The sequence below is a fragment of the Ovis aries genome, chromosome 8 (genome assembly GCF_016772045.2).
Source record: "Ovis aries strain OAR_USU_Benz2616 breed Rambouillet chromosome 8, ARS-UI_Ramb_v3.0, whole genome shotgun sequence".
Taxonomy (NCBI): Eukaryota; Metazoa; Chordata; class Mammalia; order Artiodactyla; family Bovidae; genus Ovis; species Ovis aries.
Window position 1 is genome coordinate 62,610,453 of NC_056061.1, and position 15,596 is coordinate 62,626,048.

Here is a 15,596-nt window from a genome sequence, read left to right on the forward strand (position 1 = left end):
CGGGCTACAGTCCTTAGGATCACAAAGAGTCAGACACAGCTGAAGCGATTTAGTATGGATGCACTCCATCCCAGTACTAAGTTTCCATATGTCTTGTACCAAGTGTTCACATAGTGAATTAAAATAAATACACAGACTTCCTACTTTTGCTTTCATTTAGAGCTGAGCTAGCAGTACATTTTCTCTGACCTCTCTATAGAGTAAAAGATCCATTTACATCTTGATAAGACAATTCAAATATGTCTAGGATCTTTTTCTCTCATAAAAATCTCTGACATAAACCCTTATACTTCTTTCTCTCTGATTGAATCGTCATTTCTGCATCATAACATAAACAAAGGCAGAGATGTGTTCACCAATTATCTTAGTGTTGAACCTGGTACCTAGCACACAGCACTTGTTTACAAAATATTTGTTGAATGAACTTCAGTGCTAGCAGTTGAGAGGTGAGTGAGTTTCTTTTCCATTTCATTCTCTTATATTTTCTTATCTCTTTGATCTCATGTTTGTTAAAGCCTCTACTAAGAATATGAGATTTTAAGACCTATTCTGACTTCAAAATTACTTGGGAAAAATTACTTAGGAATCTTTAATTAAAAAGAAAAATGAAGCACCCACTATAAGCAAAATATTAAGCCAGGCACTGTGAGAACCTCAAATGTGAAAAGTCTAAGATCCTATTTTTAATTGTTTGTTACCTAAAGAGGGTTCCTGGACCCACTTCCAACCTACGTATGTGGAGGCTTCCCCATACCCACAAGCAATTGTTGGAATCCAGCAAGGTTTCTAACAATCCAACTCAACTCTGACCCTATCTACCTAGAGCTAGAACTAGATTCCACAGGCAAAAGACTCAGTCCCACAAAACCACCCCATCCCCCATTCCAGATGCCAGTCATAAGCTCTGGATGTTACCTGTGCTTTTGACCCACAGATTACAAATCAGACGGTCCCACAACTCCCTCCACAGGCTTAATTAATTTGCTAGAATGACTCACAGAACTTGGAAAATCTCACTTACTGACTAGATTATCTATTTATTATAAAAGGATATTGCAAAATACAACCAGATGAAGAGATACATGGGGCAAGTTCCCCCAAAAAGGAACTTCTGTTTTCTTGGAACTTAGGGCTTGGCATGGAGGCACTCAGAAGCCTTCTGGTTCCCCAATGTGGAAACTATCCAAAAAAAGGACAAAAAGCTGTGCTTTGGGTTTTTAAGTAAGCTTCATTACATAGTTGTGATTAGCTAAATCATTGGCCACTGGCAATTGATTCAACCTCCAACCTCTCTCCCCTTCCTGGAAATCAGTGGATGGGACTGAAAGCTCCAACTTGGCTAATTCTTCTGGCAAACAGCTCCCACCCAGTAGTCATCTTCTCTGAAGTGTTTTCAAGAACTGAGGACATGAGACCACATACTTTGCTATTATGGCTTAGGAAATTCCAAGGGTTTGAGGAGCTATGAGCCAGAAACTGTGGATGAGGACCAAATATATATGAGAAACATATCTGGTCATTTGAGTGACCAAATACATGTTTTTCCCATAAACCACCTTTATTGTAAACAAGGAGATACAATATTCATAAGTCACCATAATATGAAATGTTATGAGATATATGATTGGGGAAGAAGTATATAATCCATATTGTGATCTAGGGATGGTTATAGTCACTTGAACATATGAAAAAATTCCTGAAACTATATACTTAAGACTGTAAACATCATTTTGAAAAAGGAGGTATGAATTTTGAAGTATTCAGAGAGAGTTTATGACAATGAGAAAAACTTCAGTCATGAATACTTCATCTAATTAGGCAGCTAGTTGCCTGGATTTGCTTGGTACCAATGTGTCATAAACACGGATTAAAAAAAAAAAAACAAAAAACACCAATATATGTTTTTGCCATGCGTAAAAGTCCCTGCTATGTTTGCTTGAACTGTCCAGTTTTCATTTTTAAAGATGATCTTCCATAAATTTAAGTGAATACTGAGCAAATGTCCCCTTCGACTGGCCTGATGCTGACCAGTTGTTATGCAAGTGAGCAACATCACTAGTATCTTTAATATATTTCTGAAGGTGGAATGCTTCCTAGAACTTATTGGTCTTAGCAAAAAAGAGCCAGTAGCTAATACCTTGGAAGCCCTGAGCATAGCCCCCACTGGGGACTGATGGCCAGCTGTCAGGCCTGAGTGACTGACTGACCATTGGCTGGGCCCCTGCAGGTGGTGGTGACATTGATGGAGGATGATGAATGACTCTGACAGGGTCCCACCCCACCCACTTACCCATATGCATGACAGAAGGGCTCCCAGCCTAGATGCCCTGGCTAATAATGCCTCCAAGTAGGCATTCGGATGTGTAGAGACAATGCATTCAGATCCAGCCGTGATTCAGCTACAAGTATGGAGGCATTTAATGAGTTGCTAATGTGAAAATAATTTTCTTTTCTTACTTTAGAATTGTAGAGATAAAGACAGAGGGAAGCCATACAACTGATAATGACTCTGCTGAAAAACAGCAAGGAACTTTCAGGAAATGTAAAAGAGATGGACCCAGCCCAGTCAGAGGTTGATAGGAGCTCATTGATATCTTCCTCCTTTATTTTTCTTTTACTTCGTCTCTTCTCATCCCAACCCATCCAGCTTTGTGCAAGTGTATGTATTCATTACCTCTTCTTCTTCCCTTCATCTCAACTGAATCCTCTCTACCTCTCTGATGAATTTTTCCTCCTTCCCTTCCTCTAACCTCAGTCCTTCCCTTCCGTCTCCGCTACCCTCAGCTTGACTTTCTATTTTTTCCTCATCCCTAAATCTCTCTTACCATCTCCCTCTCTCAGATGAGATTGTTTCTTCCTTGATTTCTGTTTCATATTTCATCATCATTTTGGCAAAGATTTCAGGGCAAATGTGTCTCTAGAAATACAACTCAGGAAATGTGTAGACTAAAAAGAGAAGAAAAAATCAAGAAAGGCTTTTTCAAACTTAAAAGCTACCTTGGGAGCTGAGCAAGGAAAGAATGAAGTACTCAGGATTGTGTTTTCTGTTGTCTACCTGGGAACTTGATGGGGGAAAGTCTCTTGGGATGGGTCAGCTAACTAGAGGATGCGAATTATGGGGTGCAACTTGCCCTGACCTGCTCCGACATGTTCAGATGGGAAAACTGCGTGTGGAGCTGCAAACCTCACCACCTAGAACTCATTTTCTGCAAAATGCTGGCTAACTAGGGAAGAGTCTGAATTATCAAGCCCTTCTAAAAAAGTGAAACTCTATTAACTTTTAAGTATACACAGCAAGAGAAATAGAATCTTCTCTAGTGGTAGCTTCTAGGAGACTACGTTATTGACTGGACTTTAATGAGTTAGCAATAGATAAAAGCTGATTTTGCCACCCCAATTGTACATAAATGATCATTTCTGCTAAAGTTGCTTGAGAACGGTTTACTTTCATAGTCAACTGGAAGCTGCTCTCTTGAGTTTTGTTTACGCTGTTCATGCACATGGTAAACTTTCCTTTTAGAGAAAATATGAGGTTAAACCTCACCTTAGGCATCTTTCAAATAATCAGAAATTCTGATTTTATGAGGTCCATATTAATACATCTTTATTATCTTTAAATAACCTTTACTGCAAATATCTACAGATCAGACATATTGATTGAAAATATCTGTAACTTCTTTCTAGCTTTAGGTTACTGACAAGTAAATGGAGTTGCATGTGGGAAAGTTTATGTGAGAACCAGCTCCATATCTTTGAACTTGGTGATTATTAGAATGATTGCTCTGCACAGCATAGGACTTGGGCAATGTTTTTAGGAAAACTGACAAAATGTTACCAACTGGCTGTGTCTTCACAGATACCCAAGAGCCTGTTCTTTTGTCTAAGCGTTAGCATCTGCTCTTGCATTGAATTGTAGGGATTTATCTTACCAGCTTACTCTAATACGTCACTGAGAAGTTCTGAAAGAAACACAGAATACCCAAGATGGAAAGTCATTGCCTAATTAGGCCTTCAAATAAGGAAAATGTTGACAACATAAGAGAAACTTTTGGGGCCCTTGAGGGCTAATTTTGAAGCCCTTTCCTATTGGTGGGAGGTTAGGAGAGAGGACACAGAAAGAATGTGATATGAATAAGGAGGAACTCAGGGTTCTAGTTTTATATGCCTCCCCAAAAGTTCCAGAATGGGCCCACAGAAGTCACTCTTCAGATGACCAAAAGGTACATGAAAAAATGTTCAGCATCACTAATTATCCATTGTGCTGTTCAGTTGCTAAGTCATGTTTGTGACTGCATGGACTACAACACACCAGGCCTTTCTCTCTTCCGATTGCTCCAGGAGTTTGCTCAAATGCATTTCCATTGAGTCAGTGATGCTATCTAACAATCTGTTGCCTGCTTCTCCTTTTGCCTTCAATCATTCCCAGCAACATTTTTTTTTTTCCCAATAAGTCAACTCTTTGCATCAGATGGCCAAAGTATTGGAGCTTCTATCCCAGACGTGGAAGCAACATAAATGTCCATCAACAGGTGAAAGGATAAAAAAGATGTAGTACATCTACACAAAGGAATATTACTTAACCAAGAAAAAAAGAGTGAAATAATGCCATTTGGAGTCCACATGGGTGGACCTAGAGATAATCATATTAAGTAGGATGGAGAGAGGAGGGCAAATATCGCATGATATTGCTTAGATGTGGAATTTTTAAAAATGACACAATTGAACTTACATACAAAACAGAAATAGACTCACAAACATAGGAAACAAACATAGTTGCCAAAGGGGAAAGGGGGGAGGGATAAATTAGGAGTTTGCGATTAACATATACACATTACTATATATAAAACAGATAATCAATAAAGACAGTGTATAACATAGGGAACCATACTCTAGCTGGGTCTGAAAATTCAACTGATAAAAACTGATTAACAGGAGAAAAGCATCCACATTTATTCAGTCTAAGTTTTACATGACATAGGAGCCTTCACAAGGAAATGAAGAACCTTAGAGACAGTTAAACCCGAGTGTTTTTATGCTAAGTTTGACGAAAGGTGGAGAGCTGTGGAGAAATATATTAGGTTGAAGAGTACAGGGTAAGCATAGAAAGTTTTTCCGCAGTTAGGGGAAACAAAGAAGACCTGCCTGTTGGGACTCTTCTCAGGGCTGGGCCATGTTGGTAGCAAAGATGGTCCTTTCCTCCAGGGAGGCATCTCTCACATGAGGGTCTTATGACCTGCTTCAGGGGTGAGGTTAGGGGGACTGCAGAAGGTCAGAAAGACTATTCTGCTTCTGCTCTTCCTCAAACTCTCAGCTTAAAATATTCAACACGTCAAAGCACCATTTCTTACGGTAACGTGTCCTGAATCCCATCAGTTCTAATGAGCTAGATTTATGATCCCTGGGACTATCCATGGCACATTGTCAGGAAGGCCAATAGAAATGAGAATTTGGTTCATCACTGAGCCCCTTTTCTCATTGTTAACACGTGTTAAAAACATATAATCTTCTTAAAGTCAAAGTACACATAAAACAGAGAAAAATAAAATATCTAATAAAGAAAGTTCTTCCTGAACTTTCAAAGCTGAATATAATTGAGTTAAGAAATTTAATTCTGGGACATATTCTTGTAGATAATAAATTGAATTGTGTGTGTACTTGTGTGTAATAGACATTTCCTGATTGTCTCCTCCAGATTCCATATCTGTCTCTATCTACACACACACACACACACACACACACACACACATACACACACAGAAAATGTTTTCCCTATTCATCAACACAGCAGAAAGAAAGCATGGTGCTGAGAAAGGAGAAGATGATCACACTTAGCCTCCTGGTTTGATTAATAAGCAACAGAATCGTGTTCCTGTTTGCAGGGAGCTTTCCTATCATGGCTGTAGTCTCTGGAGAGCTCAAGCCTACAAAGCGATAACATCTGGTGCCCATTATTTCCCCAGATCTGTTGTGATTAGTCCATATGATAAGCCTGGCCAATTGCTATGGGCAAGGGATTGCTACATTCCCCCCATCAGGGGACTGGAGCTGTCACTTCTGGTTTGTGGCCCCTGCTAATTTGCCACCACAATTTCCAATATCTGCTAGAATTCCACAAGGACATCTCAATGCCTCACAGGGGTAATAGGCTGTGTGGCTGTAGACAGAAGGCGAGCACTGATCATAAAAAGGAGAGGTTTATCAATTAACTCAAGCACCACTGTGTAGACAGTGGCTGGCTGTCCATCCCCACTTCCGTTGTGCCAGGCTGACAAAGCGGTCCAGAACTTTAGATTTGCTAATGACAGAAACAGTGAAGTCTCCAAAAGTTATAAGAAAATAAAGATTAGAATATAAAAGTAAGTTTATCTTATATTCCCATTTGCTCTCTAATAAGGTGAATTTTCTGGCTTTCCAAATGCTTTCTGATCTCCTTCTTTCACCCTCCCTCAGAAGCAATGATATGAAAGAATAATGGTTGGAGGCCATCCAGGTGGCAGAATGGCTTGTCATTTCCGATGACAGAAGAAGATTCAAGGTCCTAAGAACTCAGTTATGCTATTTGAAAGAACTCATTAGTATCAGAGCTGACTACTGAATTACAAGTCCCTTTAAAACCTTTTACACGAGTTTTGCAAATTTATTAGGAGCAACTATGGACTGACTGCAAAAAGTGAAAAAAAAAATTCAGTTGAATAATTGTATTTTTTACAGAATCTTAATAATTTAATTAATATCTTTTTCTCTGAAATGAATGCTAATTTTGTCATTAAATAAATTCTGAAGATGAAATTTAGAACATGTTACCAAAAGGGCTTCCCTTATAGCTCAGTGGTAAAGAATCTGCCTGCAATTTAGAAGCCGCTGGAAACATGGGTTCTATCCCTGGGTCAGGAAGATTTCCTGGAGAAGGAAATGGCAACCCACTCCAGTATCCTGGCCTGGAAAATCTCATGGACAGAGGAGCCTGGTGGGTTGTAGTCCATGGGGTCGCAAAGAGGCGGGCATGACTGAGCGACTAACACACTTAACACCAAACAGAGATGAAGAGACAGATTGTTAGCTCTTTATCTTTTTCTGTGATCTTGGTAGTCACTTAAACATCACTTGGCTCAAAATTATTTTCAGAAGTATAAGCTTGTTTTAGTACCTATATAGGTCTGATCAGCTAATAATGCGAAATTTGAAGTGAAACAGTAAAATAAAACAGCTTGATTTCACTTAGTAGAACCTATAGTTCCTAACTAGTCACATTCCAAGTGCTGTGACTCACCTTATTAGCGAGCAAAATAAGATAGACTTATTTTCATATTCTGACCCTTTATTTTCTTGGAACTTTTGAGGACTGCACATGTCACAAATTGCTTAAGTTCATGTGTCTCTTAAAGTTGCATAAAGAAAGTAAGACTGTCAGTCATACAACAAAAAGACAGTGAGACCACTGCCTGAATTTCTGCTCTGCCATATAAGCATTTTGCCATCAACAAACATGGACTTCAGATCTAGAGTGGAAGGTTAACTTGAAAACTAATATCAAAGATGTTAAGAGCAACCAATTGCCAAATGCTTAATAATATACAGATCATATTTTATAGCCAGAATCACTCCAGTAAGTGTAAAAATGAATAAAATGGTGTTAGAAAGATAGAGGCAAAATTTTGGCCTGACTTATCAAGTAATTACATCTGTTTTTTCTTATCATGAGCAGCAGTGCCCAGAAAGAAATATTGATTTAGGCAAAAATGCAAACAGTCCTTCCATCTTACCTTGCCTGTTTCCTTTCTCTATCTTTATTAATTCAATCCTATTCTTACTCATGCTGCCCCAAATACTTTTAACTCTGGATTGCTGGCAGGCCAGGCTGTCATTCATTTCCTTGGCCCCTCTACTAGTTAATTCTCTCCCTATTCCTCTCTTAATCTCTGGCTTTTATTCAGGTCTCAGAGATCACATACAATGACCAGGTGCATCTCTTAAGGTTAAGCAACTTTAGTGGCAAAGCTGTCATTCTCTGAGTTGTGAAATGTAATCATTTAGGCCCCAACTGGATTTGGAGAGGCCTCAATGTTATCGATTAGTTGCATGCAAACTACACTTGCTCAGTAATTAACTCTTTTCCACTTTGAATGTTGGTGATTTAATCAAGAAGTGCCCCGTAGGCAGGTTACTGTAGGGAATGGAATGAAAAATCTATCATTAATAAAGTTGCCTCCTGACATAGATCCAGAATCCTGAAGACAGGTCCTGGTTGGTTCGGGTCAAAGCTGAAGTCCAGTATGTACGAAATGCTGGGCCAATAATTTGGATAAATGTCAGCTCCTAAGTCTTTCTTCAATCATGAAACTCTTTCCATTGTTTTTTTTAATTACATACTAACGTATCACTTCCATCAAAGAAGAACTATCTGAAAAAGAAAGATTTTGCTGTTGTCATGAGTAAATCAAAGTGCAAAACTGATCTACAGAACTACATAAATGATATAAAAATGTTGTAATCAAATGTGACATTTTATTTCCTCTGCACTTCTTTAAAGTTGAAAACTATTGTCAATATTTCAATTTTTCTATGGAAGAATAGTTACATTTATCTCTTTTTATAACAATGTCAATCCATCTTACAAGAGTGATGATTCCTGCACAAGGTTAAAATTTCCAGAGATGAGAATATTTTTCAAGCTTTCACATACATAATACAGACTCTGGTTGCAGTCAAGCTGCTGAAAGTAGAAGACAATGATAATTTCTTAGGCATAGATTGATTCTTTTACAGGCTATTATTATTATTATTGCAGAATCTCTTCACTTTTATTTAATAAATACATTTTATTACCCATTTTTGTTCTCTTAAAAAGAAACAATTAATAACTTAAGCACGGCAAACAATTTTTTTCAAAACCCAGAAGTTGTTTTCATAGTGACTTCAAATTACATTAACTATTTTTCCAGCAAATGTGTTTTGCTGAATCCCCAATTGCTTCTTATGATTCATTGTTCAAAAAACTCAAAAGTCAGGTGGAGGATCCAATAACTAACGGTCATATAAATCCATTCAATAAAGGATGGACGTGGAAACAACCTAGATGTCCGTTGACAGGTGGATGCATAAAGAAGTTGTGGCACATTTATACAATGGAAAATTGCTCAGCCATAAAAAGGAGCCAATATGAGTCAGCTGTAGTGAGGTGGATGAACCTAGAGCCTCTTATACACAATGTAGTAAGTTAGAGAAAAACAAGTACTGTATATTAATACATATATACAGAATCTGGAAAAATGATGCCCATGTACCTCGTAGAGAATGGGCGTGTGAACACAGTGAGGAAAGGTGAGGGGGCGACGGATTGAGAAAGTAGCATTGATGCACGCATACTGAGCTCAGCCACTCAGTCGTGTCTGACTCTCGGTCATTGACCCCATGGAGGGTAGCCCACCAGGCTCCTCTGTCCATGGAATTTTTCAGGCAAGAATCCTGAAGTGGGCTGCCATTTCCTACTCCAATATATAGACTATCGTGTGTAAAATAGACAGTGGGAAGTTGCTAAATAACACAAGAGAGCCCAGCCTGGCACTGTGTAATGACCTAGGGAAGTGGGATGGGGGAGGGGAGGGAGAGGAAGGATATGGAGTGAGTGAGTGCAGTCTCTCAGTCGTGTCCGACTCTTTGTGACCCCATGGACTGTAGTCTACCAGGCTCCTCCCTCCATGGGATTCTCCAGGCAAGAGTACTGGAGTGGGTTGCCATAAAGGATATATATAAAATTATGACTGATTCACATTGTTGTATGGCATAAACCAACAAAAAACTGTAAAGCAACTTTCCACCAATTAAAAAAATAAATACATTAAAAAAATATTGTTAATCATTGTCAATGTTCCATATCTTAACTCATGTGGTGGTGACATGGGTGCTCACCATATTCACTCTTCTGCACTTATATTTCACAGTGTACTAACATAAAAGAAAAACATATTACATCTGTAAAACTTGGGAAAAAAGAATTTCATTCCAAGGGAAAAAAGAAAGAAAAGCCAAACTTCACAGCAAAAAGTGAAAAACAAATTTGATTCACATTAGCATCAGTAGAGTTTTGATAGTGTGAGTGATGTCACTTTGGTATGATGAAAACACGGTCATCCTGCTGGTTTAAAATATTCTGTTTTAATAAATAAAATATCTGCTGTAGTTTTAAAGAATCAGGTGTATATTAAACTGTTTAAGTACTTTTAGCAGTCTCAACAGTCTTTAACTGTTTAAGACTTTTGGCAAAGTCTCCAACTTTGCTAAAATTATGCTTTGCCCACTGAAAGGGGAATTGTTCTTGTTTTTTCCATTTAATGCATCGTGATGTCAAGCAAAGTCTCCTGGGGTAGAGACATCGTCTTCCAGTCCAAGCACAGCCCTGGTTGTTCCACTTGACTAGGCTTGCAGAGCAGCCGAAGGAGGTCAGACCCTCTCCATTGACACTAATGGACCATTTTATGCAAAACCGTTCATTTTCCGGAAGGGACCATGTCTGACTGGTGGAGTGATTCACAAAAATCACTTCATTAAACGATTACTCCTCATGCATGGCTGTATTCCCTTTAGTGGGCTGGACACTGTGAGCCACGCATGAGTACGAAAGGCAGGGAAGCTCTTCCTCGCACTGTGAATTCAACGCCTGGTTCCAGGTCCTGCTCTCAGACAATGACATCCTGGGGCTGGCACATAGGCTAAGAACCCTGGTGACTCTGTTCATCCCTGGCATGCCAGCCCCATAGAGAGAGCCTCTGAGAACCAGCCCCCTCTGTTTCCACACCAACCCTAGTTGTATTCTTTCCCCCAATTCTCCTTGAAGCAGCAAATGACTCTGTTCACAACAATCTCCTTCTGGATGGACTCCTGAGAGCCGATACCCCACAAACCTGGGAAACTAGCATACTCCTCCCAAAAGAACACTTGCTCACAGAAATTCTCCCACAATCTTCAACAACATGGCAAGTCCAAAGATGTGAAAATATCAGAGAAAGAAGTTGCTTAATTTGGAAAAGGAGATGGGAAACAGGTTTGTTGAGGTTTGAAAGACAGAGTGAGAAGTTGAGGTGCTGTTTGAGCCTGGTAAACATGCTGGGAAATTCTGGGACGATTTATCTAAACCTGTTGGAGCTTCCATAGATGAAGTTATCTTTAGCTGCGGGTCACTCAGATCTCCTGAAGTCGCCTGGCTTACCTAAAGTCAGTGCTTCCACAGGCAAAAGGTCACAGCTTGTCATTTGTCTGAATGAAACTTCTCTAAATAGGAAGTTTCTCTCACATTACTTTTCAACTTCTGCATTGGGTAGGGCAATGGCAAGATTTCACTGAATGTTCAGAGTCCAAACCCTTTGACTTTTGAAAATACTAAAAATGAGTTCTTTGTCTTTAAGAATGCCATGGCAAGCGGTGTGTACAAGGTCCGTTTTGTGTGATTTGCACATCCCAGGACTGCTCCGAGCTCAGCTGCACCAGGCTAATTTCCATAAGCATCATGTGGTGTTACAGAAACCACATTTTGCCAAGCTGTCAACTATACAGCCTTCTCTTTGCTAAACAGACTCCCATTAAAACTGTCTGCACAATTTGTCAGTTAAATGAGGTACAAGAGGGACGCTCTATTTGCCCCTAATTAGCTGCGCAGACTACCTTTGTCTGTTTGATTAAGCATTCACATTATCAATTTTGTTTAATCTGATTCATTTCACACACCTCCCCCGGGACAAAGCCCATACGGTTAACTAATCTCTGATATCATCTCTCATATCAGGCAGCTCTCATCTTCCCCAGAATACATTCTACCCACAGGCTCCACGATCGTCAAGCTCCATGGAGGGGAGTTGGTCAGACGAGGGGCAGAAATTTAGCTCAGCAACTGGAGCTGAACTCCAACATGCCTAACTTAAAGCCTCAAGCAGATTCTTCCTCGGTGCCATCTGTCCACATTATCCATCCATTCATTTAGTCGTATTCACTAATTCATTCATTCCGGCAGTAAACATATTGTCTGCCTACTATGCACCAGGGGCTGTGCTGCGAGCTGGGAGGGATACAAAGATGTATAAGCTAAGGTTCCTGCTCTCAGATTGCTTATTTTCTCAGCCCCCAAGACTACTGTACATACCATCAACTAGAGTAGAAAGCACACTTGTTCCCTGAGGCCAGTTCTTCTAATATCTGTCACACATGGCCTATTCAACTCGGCTACCGAACAACTCTCCAAAGAAAGATTTCGGATCAAGGCATAAAAGCAAGTGGTTATGGTTTCCTGAAATAATCTTGCCTCCCTCTCCTGTTTGGAAACACAGTTGGCAATGGAGAAGGAGGAGTTTTAGAAACTAGAAATAACAGTCACTTGATCTTCAATAGTTCTGAAATGTCATTGTAGCTGATAACTTCATAGAAGTTATTGCTTAGTGAAAGCAAACCACTAAGTTATTTAACCTGACATCTTTCATAAGTTGATAGAACAAATGCTAACCACTAGTGGAAAAAGCTGAAATTTTTGAGAGAAAGATGATTGGCTTAATTTAGTGGGAAGTATAAAGCTATTATGAAGAATATATATACTTATATATATATCTTTTATATATATTCATAATATATATGTATGACTGAATCACTTTGCTATACATCTGAAACTTATACAACAATTGTAAATCAACTATATTTTAATAAAAATTAAAAAAATACTCTTAAGATGACAGCAGTTGAAAACTATTCAAGAATTCATGGCTCATGAAACACTTGTATTCCTAAAAATCTATATCAAAACCTTAGGCTGATCAAGATGGCAATCTCAGGATCATATTCCCCCTTGAAGGTTTTTGGGTCCCAGCAGGTGATAAGTACTTGAAAATGAGTATTTGAGTCTCAGAAAACAGACATGGAAGGCTTTGTAGTTTTTCAGTGTGATCCTCTATCTGTCTGAGAGTCTCCTGGATGACATTCCCAGATGAAGGAATTGTTGGATTCTGTGTAAGTGCCTCCACAAATGGGTTCCACATCCTGCAAGTCTGCCCTCCCCTTTTCAGTCAGTTCTGGCTAGCAGAAACGTAGTGGTTATGTTTGCTGAGATCTTCCTTATGAAACACCCCCTCATTGATTGCAGGCAGCTGGTCCGAGGAGGCAGGCCTAACATCTAAATAATTTTGAGAACAGCTTTAGGTTTCCTACCCAGGAACTTCCTTCTCTCAGCACAGTCCCTTCAGTGTTTTCAGTGGTTCTGCATCTGGTGGTTGCTAGTCCTCTGCCTTCTCCACTCACTGTCTTCCAAATATTCTTTGGTTAGTTATCCTTCCTCTCAAAGTCTGATCCCCAGAACTGAGAACTGTCTCCAGGAGTATATGACATATACACCCGGAGCGAGACTCTCCCGGACTCTGGACCATATCTGGTCCAGTTCTACCGATGTGATCTAAGATCATGCTGACTTGTTCAACAGCATCATTGCTCTGTGGATTCATATTGGCTGAAAATCCTTGGGGTCTTTTACATGTGGCTTTTATTCAGCTCTCCCCAGGGACGGGGGAGCCTAGTAGGCTGCCGTCTGTGGGGTCTCACAGAGTCGGACACTACTGAAGCGACTTAGCAGCAGCAGCAGCAGCATCACTCTGGATTTGCCATGCTATTCAATTTTATGTTAGTCCCTGTTATTTATTATCTTGGTAACATCAATTAAGTTTATTTCATTTTTCTTTTTACTGGAGCCATTAGTTTTATTTGTAGAGTTCACAAATTAAAACATAGCAAATAATTACACATCAATATCGGTTGGAATACCAAATATTATTTCTCTACTGCCACTGTGTGTTTTTTTTTTTCTCTGACACAAGCTGCATAGATCCAGGCTTTCTATGTTTGATACAATTCAGTTCCTTTCATCGACAAGCTTCTTTCATGATGTGCTTCTCCTAAATCTGACTGTAAATAGGTTTTGGTAGATGTCAGTGACAAGGGATACATTTCACGTGAGGATGATGTTGAAATTTCTCCTTTAATTTCTGGTTATAATCTGCAGCTGTATTTTCTCAAGGTGTAAGCACACCCAACTTTTCAGAAGCATTAGTTTTTCATAGATGAGTGTTTATTTCATTATATCCATACACGATGTACAGTACTTGCTGTCAGAAGTGCATTTTACACAGATAACACGGTTTTTTGTTTTGTTTTTGGCCCCACCTTGCTGTATATGGGATCTTAATTCCCTGACCAGGGATCAAACCCACACCTCCTGCACTGGAAGTGCAGCATCTTAACCAGGAAAGTCCCACAGATAACATGCTGCATTCTCTGTGTGAGATAGAATTTTGTCCACAGGTAAGGTTCATATGGATTTATCAAAACTAGCAGACACAAATGATTTCCCAGAGGTAGAGTAATCCACATCAAGCCCCACACATACATGAACCATATGTACCACTGCAGGACTGTCCAGAGCATACACATTAAAAGTATATAAGTCGTCATCTTCATTTGCTGCAGTAAGAATGAAAGCTTCCATAGGGCTTCAGCAGACTGTATTGGTTCTCATATCCAAGATGATCTTTTTTAGAGAAGTAGCTTATCTCATATCATACAGTATATTTCTGTGAGAAGCACAGCTTCCCAAGAGAAATGTTTCAATTAGGTTAAAGTTAACACTACTTATACCATCAAATCCCCAAGTCATTGAACATATAGGATTGACTCTTTGTTTATCCTAAACGTCTACTTGCTATCAACATGTGGCAAAAACAAATTCTTTCCAGTGGTGATCAATTCCTGTATATACTGTCTTTCCTAATACTGTGTTCAGTGATTCCTCCTCTTCCCCATAGTTTGGTCCACCCATTTTCCATTGCTTCAGAGTTTTAACTACCAACAGTAAAAAGAAGAAGAAAAAAGTCCCACAAAACAAGTACATAGTCCTTATACAAAATCTTCATGTGCTTGTACCATATGAATACATTTTCATTTAGTCAGTTTCCAAATTCTAACCTCTCCATCACATGCCCCAGAGAATATAGTAGGCAGGCTCTTTGGATGCTTTGCCAAGCGACTGACTCCATCTCAGTGACCAGCCAGGGAAACATCAGTTCATTTCAGTTTGTGGGTTTCCATCTGGCTCTGCCCTCTTGACTTCTGTGGCCTCCCAGTGTAATAAGGATGGCATCACTATTTCATCCCAGTTATTGATTAAAATGATTTTTAAAGGGACACAAATCACACAAATCAAGTGAGTAAAAAAATCGAGTGAGTAAAGTTACCAAAGTTTCTAGAATGAGGATAACTACTACTACTACCATATATTGGACAATTATTCATGCCAGACACTACACTAAGTACTTTATATATCTAAGTTCTCATGCAACGTTCAGAAAACACTACAGTATCGTTGGCACCAGATTATAGATGAAAAAGTTGACTGGAAGTCTAAGAAAGTAATTTGCCCTAAAGAATGCAGTTAATAATTATGTGGAGGAAGAACTTGGACTAAGGACTGACTCATGCCTGAGCCCAGTGTATTAAGCACTCTACTGTAATCATGTCTGTAAGGAAATGTATCAGATCATAGACAAAGTCAGTGACGGAAATGAGCAAGGAAC

At 39.3% G+C, this 15,596-nt stretch overlaps 1 pseudogene; it reads right to left on the bottom strand.

The window, feature by feature from the left end:
* Positions 1 to 13,797: 13,797 nt before the first annotated feature.
* LOC101122034 (DDB1- and CUL4-associated factor 13-like) lies at positions 13,798 to 15,075 on the bottom strand (annotated as a pseudogene).
* Between the last annotated feature and the right edge of the window lie 521 nt (positions 15,076 to 15,596).